Source organism: Peromyscus californicus, unplaced genomic scaffold, assembly GCF_007827085.1.
Source record: "Peromyscus californicus insignis strain IS unplaced genomic scaffold, ASM782708v3 Scaffold_2__1_contigs__length_46816999, whole genome shotgun sequence".
In the NCBI taxonomy this organism is placed as follows: Eukaryota; Metazoa; Chordata; class Mammalia; order Rodentia; family Cricetidae; genus Peromyscus; species Peromyscus californicus.
This window is the reverse complement of record NW_026294540.1, coordinates 38133766-38142292: the sequence shown is the minus strand read 5'-3', so window position 1 is coordinate 38142292 and position 8527 is coordinate 38133766.

Here is an 8527-nt window from a genome sequence, read left to right as displayed (position 1 = left end):
ACTCTGCTGCAGAGAAAACCACAGGCTTAACGTTAGGCCCTGACTCACTGCCTGTGTATAAGGACAAGATGTAACCCCTTTCAGCTAACAGCAGTGAGTCATAATAGAATTGTTTTCACATTGAAGATGCCCCAGAACCTCAGGGTCTGGTGTGGTGGCCCATGCCTTTGTTCCCAGCACTGAGGAGGTAGAGGCAGGTGATCTCTGTGTGTTCTAGACCAGCCTTGTCTACACAGCAAGTTCAGCCAGTCAGAGGTTCATAGTGAGACTCTGTCTCAAAACAAAACAAAACACCAAAACAAAAAACCCCAGCCTAATTGTTCCTGCATGGTAGGGGTGAGGGGTGGGGAATCTTGCCTTCTGTATATAGTGTAGGGTATTGCAAAATGTTTTTTTTAAACCAATGTTCAGCCCTGAAAACATATACATAAAGTAACATAGATTGAGCAGGTTGTATTTATGTATTTAGGAAAAAAATATACACATATAACAACAACTAATGAAACAAGAGGCCGTGAATTTGAAAGAGTGAGGAAGAAGGGTATATGGGAGGGTTGTGGGGGAGGGTGGAGACGGGAGATGAGACAATTACAATCTCAAAGAGTAAAACATCTATATTTAAAAACATTTATTTATCTATATTTATTTATTAAGTGTGTGTCTTTCTCTCTCTCTCTCACCAGATTTCTCCTTCCATCGAGTTCAAGGGATTGAACTCAGGTCATCAGGTTTGGCAGCAAGTGCCTTTACCACTGAGCCACCACCCTTATCTTGAAACATGGTCTTGCTTTGTGGAACAGGCTAGTTTTGAACCCATGATCTTCCCGCCACTGCCTCTGGACTGGGATTCCAGGTGTGCACCACTCTAGGCACAGCCTGAGAAGCTTTTGTCTTTCATCCAATAAAGAAAGCTGACTCAGGTGTAGACAGCTCTTCCTCTGGTCACCTTGGACAGCTCAGTCACCCCCTTGGGCTCTCTCTCCTCCCCATCCGTCTTCTGGAAGCGATAATCCCACACCGGAAGCGTCCCTTCGTCATTTGTTGCCTGACAGTTCAATTGCATTATCCTCTTGCTTTCTAGTTTGCTCAGCGTAGATGGAAGTCAGGCAGGAGATAAGACTGCAGTCCACCCGGGAAGGGTACACAAGCAGCCCCAAAGGCAGAGTAAGATGTACACAGCCTGCCACTAAAACAGACATCTGCCGTCATCTGAGAGCTAATGAGAGGAACAGAGCTAAGAACTTCTTCTGTGTTAGTAACAATTAGGCCACGTGTATGCTTTTGGGCACACACACGCACACACATGTGTGCGTGTGCGTGTGCGTTTATGTATGAGTGTGTGAGCGCGCGCACACGCGTGTGCGTGCAGGTGAGCGAGTAGACCAGAGGTTAACATCAAGTGTCTTTATTCAGGTGCTCTCCACCTAGAGTTTTGAGACAGGGTCTCTCACTGAACCTCGAGCTGGCTTACTCACCTAGTATGGCTGGCCAGCTAGCCCCAGGATGTGCTAATCTCAGCCCTCTCCCCAACACTGAGATTAAGGATGAATGCCATGCCACCATATCCAGCTTTTAAATATGTGCAGGGGATCCAAACTCAGATCCTCATGCTGGCCCAACAAGCAGTCTGTTCACTGAGTCGTCTTCTCAGCCTTCTCCTTTGTCAATAACAATTAGGCTGGGGGGGGGGTATGTATTTGTATGTTGCAGGTGTGTGTGTGTGTGTGTGTGTGTGTGTGTGTGTGTGTGTGTGTGTGTGTGTGTGTCTTGTGGAGGCCAGAGATCAATGTCAGAGACCTTCCACCTTGTTTTTCTGAGGCAGGGTCTCTCTTTGGCCTGGAACTTTGGAACTCACCAGGTGGGCTCGGCTGACCAGCCAGGGAGCCCTCCTGTCTCTGTGTCCCCAGCGCTGGGATTGCAAGCGTGCACCACTATACCCAGCTTTTGTATGTGGACACAGGGGATGGAACTCAGGTCCTCATGCTGGTGTGGTAGGCACTTTACTCACCAAGCTATGTTCTCAGCCCAGGCAGCCTGTATTTGGGGGAAAAAGGGATACTGCTGTGAACCATAAGCTCGAAGGATGTATGAGACTCTGGAACCTGGTTCCCACACTTCATCAGCTATTGAAAAATGTCAGGAGCAGAGCAACCCCATCTTTGCCGAATGGGAGCTTGTCTGACCCTCGGGATGAGATCAGAAAACACGAAGGATGCTTTGTCTGGAAGGCTGCTCAGCCACATGATGCCATACATACATGCTGGGTAGGGGAATTTCTAGTGATTTTTGTTTATTTTTTTAAAAAATAACTTTATTCATTTATTTATTTAATCGTGATCTCACTGTGTATTCCTGGATGCCCTAGAACTCACAGACCAGGCTAGCCTCGAACTCACAGAGATCCACCTGCCTCTGCCTCCTGAGTGCTGGGATTACAGGCGTGCGCCACCATGGTTGACGTTTTGAGTCAGGTTTGCACTATGTAGCCCAGGCTGGCCTTGAGCTCCTGAGCTCCCAATCCTATTGCCTCGGTTTCTCAGGTGCTGGGATTACAGGTGTGCAACGCCGTACCCAGCAGAGGTGACTTAACAAACAAAGCCTTCTTTAGGGGCTGAGGCCATGGTTCAGTGGCCGCCACAAAAGCGTAAGGTCCTGAATTCAGACCCACGTAAGAAGCCGTGAGCCTCTCGTCTCAGCACTGGGGAGATGGGGACAGGAGGGCCCCTGGGGTTCAATAGTCAGCTATTCTAGCTGAATTAGAGAGTTCCAGATTCAGCGAGAGACCCTGCCTCAAAAAAATAAGGTGGAGAATGATTGAGGCAGACACCTAACATTGTTCTCTGGCCTCCACATGAATGGGTATACATGTTTACACATACACATTGCACACACACACACACACACACACACACACACACACACACACACAAATATGAAATAAATGAGTAAACAAACCTTCTTTGAGCATATCAAGTTGCCTGAAATTTATCCCAGGAAGACTAGTTTTAGAATATGAAACTATTGTTAATGATTTTAAATTAATTTTGTTTTATTATAAAGAGGAATCAAATATAAATTAATGGCCAGAGGCTCTCTTTAGTCTTCGGACTGTGGTGGTGGAGGGAGGGTCCTCCTGGCTCATTCTAGAAGACACATTCCCAGCTGTTGTTTGCTGCAGTAGATAGACACAGGAAGAAGGGGGATCAGTGCCCTCCCAGGAGAGGGTGCGGGATGAAGCCTTGTCTGGATCTCTGTGTGCTCCTTAAAGACCAAACATGGACACAGATCCTGGGCCCAGAAATAGCCCCTTGCCCCATAGAGCCTTGGAATTCTGCAGGGTCATCTCAAGGAAGGGAGAGCCAGAGGAGGCGGCTGCTGGAACCCTCTGTGCTGGCTTTGAAGTGAGGCCCAGGACATGCTGTTCTGAGCAGAGGGCTCCTAAATTATGGCAGAGACAAGCCTGGGATCCAGACAAGGACTTCTTCAATGCCAGACAGTTTGAAAAGTCTCTGTTCCAAGCCCACTAGAAGTTTCCCAGGGAGTGTGCGTTCTAGAAGCCCCAAACATGGCTGCCAAGCTGCTGAAGACCAGTTTACCAAGGTGTACAGACCTTGCTACTCCACTCCCTTGCTCCTTCCTCCCTATCCCCCTTTCCGCTTTTATTGACTCTGTTCCATTTGGGACATAGCCTCAGGGACCCGAGGTTGGCCTCAGATTCAATATATAGCTGAAGATGACCTGCCCCACAGGAGGCCTTATGAAAAAGAACTTGGGTTCTTTTTCTTATGATAAAGAATGGAAGGATGTGACAAACTCCTAAGCCCTAGACAGATGTGACCAGGAAAACAAGGACTCAATATAGTACAGGGCTTAGGACCAATACCCATCCTCAAGCCCTGGTCCTAGTGATGTTCTGAGGAACATTATTAAACCTCTGTGAGTTCAGTTATGCTATGTGTGACACAGCATAAGAGTTACTGTGTTGTGGAATTTTTGGTGGAGTGGATAGAACGTAGGATATTGTGCATGCTAGAAAAATGCTCTATTCCTGAGCCACACCCCAGCCTCTCACTGGGGGATTCTAGGCAGGTGTTCTACTGCTGAGCCACACCCCAGTCCCTCACTGGGGGATTCTAGCTCCCTTTTCATTTTTTCTCATTATGTTGCCCAGGCTAGCCTTGAGTTCACTCTATAACCCAGAACTTGCCATCCTCCTGATTCCCTTGTATCTGAGATGACAGGCATATGCCACTAGGCCCCGCCCACCTACAACTCTTGACCTAGACTAGAACTGGAGCACTCTCTCTGCATCTTTCTCAACTTTCCACCTCTTTCCACCTCTCATCTCTTTTAAGGAATTTGCAGCAGCCTGTGCAGATCTGGGCCCATCCAAGTTTCCGTTCAGTTTTAAAGACATCAGTGTATGTGTGCAGGTGCATGCATACAGGCATACGCATATGTGTGCTGTGTGAGCATACATGTTTGTGTGCACATGTGCAAATGCATATGGAAACCAGAGGACAACTGTTCCTCAGGAGTTGTCCACCTTGTTTTTTTTTTTTTTTTTTTTTTTTTTTTTTGGTTTTTCGAGACAGGGTTTCTCTGTGTAGCTTTGCGCCTTTCCTGGAACTCACTCGGTAGTCCAGGCTGGCCTCGAACTCACAGAGATCCGCCTGGCTCTGCCTCCCGAGTGCTGGGATTAAAGGCGTGCGCCACCACCGCCCGGCGAAACCACCTTGTTTTTTGACACCAAATAGGCTAAGCTGCCTAGACAGTGAGCCCCAGGGATCCACCTGTCTCTGCATCCCCAGTGCTGGGGTTACACGTACATGCCACGGTGCCCAGCCTTTTTGCAAGAGTTCTGAGAATCAAACTCAGTCGCTCATGCTCGACTGAGTCATTTCCCCTGGACTTGTTCATTCATTTTCTGTCTGTCTGTCTGTCTGTCTGTCTGTCTGTCTCTCCATATCCTCTTCCTCCTCTCTCTTTTGTTCTGTTTTTTCTTTCTTTTTTAAAAGTTTATTTATCATGTGTACAGGGTTCTGTCTGCATGTATGCCTGCAGGCCAGAAGAGGGCGCCAGATCTCATTACAGATGAGCCACCATGTGGTTGCTGGGAATTGAACTCGGGAACTCTGGAAAAGCAGCCAGACGCTCTTAACCGCTGAGCCACCTCTGCAGCCCCCTTGTTCTGTTTTTTCATCCTTAATAGTTTATCCAAGGGCCTTCAACTCTGAATGTCCACGTCACTTCCACAGCACTCACCTGGACAAGAGAATCACGGAGACCCAGACTTCCCACCCTCATGCAACTCAAGCATTCTCTGGACCTGGATCACTTGGAGCCCAAAGCTCCCCATGTGTTCTCAATATGTACCCAGAGGCCCAGAGACCATCACTTTGGTTGCAAACAGGTCTGTGGGGAAGGATGAGCAGCTTCAAAACACCTGCTCACTCCTGAGGGCATTTAAGGCTGACCCTGGGACTAAATGCGGCAGCTCTCTGTAGGTGAGTACGGAAGACGGGGGACTTTTACTTGTGCTTGTAGGTGTCGGGGAGCCCTCTGGCCTCTTCTGCTTGGGCACTGATTCTTCTTCCTATAGTAGGCCATGCAACCGTCTGGGCTCTTAGGACCCTCTGGCCAAGACTCCACCGACGGGGCTACCCTGAGAAGGTCTAAGTTGCTGCGTCTCTTGGTTGAAGCTAGCTGTGGCTTATGACATAGTGACTCTGAGATTGTCTTTATGACAGCTAAGGAGGAAGCAGCAACTGCTGGATAAATGTCTACTCTGCTAAGCCTAGATATAAGCTGTACAGACAGGGTTATTTCTTTATTATAAAATAGGCTTGTGTGTGTGTGTGTTAGGCAAGTTAGCCCAACTATGGGCTAATATGTTTAGGCCATGCTGAAGGTGGGCAGGTTAGCTGAAGGGTCAACAAGTTAGCTATGCTCTACGCATTTTCCCTCCATTTGAGGCAGTGTCTCCCTAGGTAGCTCAGGCTAGCTTCATACTCCCAGTCCTCCTGCCTCAGCTTCCCGAATGCTGAGATTTGAGGCCTGGGCTACCAGGCCTGACTTCCAGTGCATTTCTAGCTTTAGTTCTGATGTTTTAAATTTTCTGGTGGCTTTGGGTAGAATCTTCCAAATAGCAGCCTAGAGTTCTGGTAACCTGTGTCTTGGCTGTCCTCCTGGTTCTCAGTGAGATCACCTGTGGGTTTGTTGGCCTGACCAGTCCCCTCCGGAACAGTCTTCCATAGCCCCAGGAGGCTTAATCACCCAAGTGGAGGTCCTGCCTGTCTGCCCACTGTGAGTTCCCAGGCAGCCTGGACAGCTGTGGATGTGTTTCCCTGGTGTTGAACTTGGTGCCTGGAACTCTCGTGCCATTGTGTCTGGTTGGAAGAAACCTCACAAGGGAGCTAAGGAATGGTGGTGGAGTGCCATGGTAGTTTCCCAGCCCCTACTGTCCTAAACTGCCTCTGTTCCAGTGTCCTCAGGAAGTGGGTGGAGATACCTCAGGGCAAAAGTCACCGGCACCCCTCAAAGGGAATAAGCCTTTCTCACTCTGATCCAATCATGGTGTTAGTGTAAATCCTACTTGGAGGGAAGTGGATGTTAGTGATGTAGAGGTAACAGTTTCAGCATCACTGTTCCAGGTGCAGATGAAGTGGGAACACGTGACAGATCAGTGTGTCTGCCCAAGATTTACTCGTGTGTGTGTGTGTGTGTGTGTGTGTGTATGTGTGTGGCGTAGACATGCAAAGGTAGATGACGTACAGGAGTTGGTTCTCATCTTCCACCACGTGGGTCCTGGGGATCAAACTCAGGTGGTCAGGTTTGACTTGGTAGCAACTGCGTCTACTCCCATCTTTTTCGTTTTCGTTTTCTTCCTTCCTTCCTTCCTTCCTTCCTTCCTTCCTTCCTTCCTTCCTTCCTTCCTTCTTTCCTTCCTTCGTTTCTTTCTTCCTTTCTTTTTCTTCTGAGACAGTTTCTCTGTAGACCTGGCTGTCCGGGAACTCACTTTGCAGACCAAGCTGGCCTCAAACTCAGAGATCCACCTGCCTCTGCCCCTCCTGAGTGCTGGGATTACAGGCATGTGCCACCGCTTCCCGGTCCAAGCTCTTCTTTTTAAAACATTGGTTCTCACCTAGTGGATTGAAACCCCTTTGAGGTCACATATCAGATATCCTGCATATCTGATATTTACATTACGATTCATAACAATAGCAAAATTACAGTTATGAAGTAGCAACAAAAATAATTTTATGGTTGGGGGGGTCACCACAACATGAGGAACTGCATTAAAGGGTCACAGCGTTAGGAAGGCTGGGAACCACTGCTTTAAAGTGATTTTTATTACATTTATGTGTGTGCACAAGTGTTTGGAGGTCTGAGGACAACTTGCAGGCATCGGTTCTATCCTTCCATCATGCAGGTTCTGGAGAATCAAGCTCAGCCTTTACCCACTGAGCCACTGACTGGCCCAGGATCTGCCTGTGAACAGGGCTGGGAACCTCTAGAGTGAAGGTGAGCTTGGAGGGGGTGTGGGGATGGTGGAAGTCAATGTGCATCCTTTTCTCTTGAATCTCATGTGTATGGGTGTCCTGCCTGCATGAATGTCTGTGCCTGGTGCCTGTGGAGGCCAGAAGAAGGGGTCAGATTTCTTGGAAGTGGAGTTACAGAGGATTCTGAGTGGCCGTGTGGGTGCTGGGAATCAAACCTAGTGCGGCCAGTGCTCTTAACTGCTGAGCCATGTCCAGCATGTCTCAAAGTCTGCACTGTCAATTTCATGCCTTTTTTTCCTCCAGTGGTGCAGGAGCATCACACATTCAGGAGAAACTGCTCTTCTAGTTTTGATGTTTAATTAGTCTACCAGTATTTGATGCAATGTTCTTTTTATTTGTTTTTAATTTGGCTTTTCTAGACAGGGTTTCTCTGTGTAATAGCCATGGCTATCCTGGAACTTGCTCTGTAGACCAGGCTGGCCTCAAACTCATAGAGATCCTCCTGCCTCTGCCTCCCCAGTGCTGGGATTAAAGGCGTGCACCACACTGCTGGCTACAATGCTCTTTTTAAAAACTTAATTTTAGGGGGCTGGAGAGATGACTCAGAGGTTAAGGGCACTGGCTGCTCTTCCAGAGGTCCTGAGTTCAATTCCCAGCAACCACATGGTGGCTCACGACCATCTATAATGGGATCTAATGCCCTCTTCTGGTATGTGTATACATAATAAATCTTTTTAAAAAAATTAATTTTAGTGCATATGTGTGCACGTATGTGCTTGCGCTAGAGCACACACATGATATGTGGGGTATGAAGGAAGTATGTATGCCACAATGTGTGGGCAGAGGACAATTTTATGGAGTTGGTTCTCTCCATTTACCTGATGTAGGTTCTGGGATGGGAGCCAGGTCAGCAGCAGGTTTACATAGTAAGCGCCCTTAACTTGCTGAGGCGTCTCGCTGCTTGCTCCCAATATTTAATTCTTTACGTAAAAATAAACAAGCACATCTATCTATCTAGTGGGCAA